The sequence below is a fragment of the Octopus bimaculoides genome, chromosome 5 (genome assembly GCF_001194135.2).
Source record: "Octopus bimaculoides isolate UCB-OBI-ISO-001 chromosome 5, ASM119413v2, whole genome shotgun sequence".
Classification (NCBI taxonomy): domain Eukaryota; kingdom Metazoa; phylum Mollusca; class Cephalopoda; order Octopoda; family Octopodidae; genus Octopus; species Octopus bimaculoides.
The window spans coordinates 111,565,692-111,566,600 of NC_068985.1; positions in this window are offsets into that span (position 1 = coordinate 111,565,692).

Consider the following 909-nt stretch of genomic DNA (forward strand, 5'->3'; position numbering starts at 1 on the left):
GAGAGAGAGAGAGAGAGAGAGAGAGAGAGGCCATAGTCACTTGACTGAAACAAAAGATTAAAAGAATACACACACACACGTGGTGAGTGCTGAAAAGTTCCTGACTTTAAGGGTATCATGGAAGACCTTTCTGGAGGTCTACCCTTCCGGGTTCTTTTACAGGTCTTAGAAAACTGAAGGGCCGCTGCAATAGGTTAGTGAATCTGAGAGGGGAGTATGTCTAATAAAATCATAATTAGCTGATTCTCCTATATTTTTTTTTTACCCAAATCCAGAAACTTTTCTACACACCCTCGTAAATATAGTCATGTGTATATGTATACATACATATACATATTCTTTTATTAGAAAAGTGAAATAACGGAACCAAATTTGTGAGTGTAATTCCACGCTGACAGGAAAATATTTCCCCTTTCACCATTAGAAATCCAGTGCGAACTTAGTAGACATATTTTTCAATATATTCACAAATATATCTTTATAGTACAGCAACAAAGCACTCCATAGTTGCACATAGTTGTAGAGCTATACAATGTAATATATATGTAACACACACACAGACTCACACACACACACACACACACACACACACACACACACACACACACACACACACACACACACACACACACACACACACACACACACACACACACACACACACACACACACACACACACACACACATATATATATATATATGTGTGTGTGTGTGTGTGTGTGTGTGTGTGTGTGGAGGCGCAATAGCCCAGTGGTTAAGGCAACGGACTCGCGGTCGGAGGATCACGGTTTCGATTCCCAGACCGGGCGTTGTGTGTGTTTTATTGATTGAAAACACCTAAAGTCCCACGAGGCTCCGGCAGGGGGTGGCGGCGACCCCTGTTGTACTGTTTCCCCCAAACTTTCTCT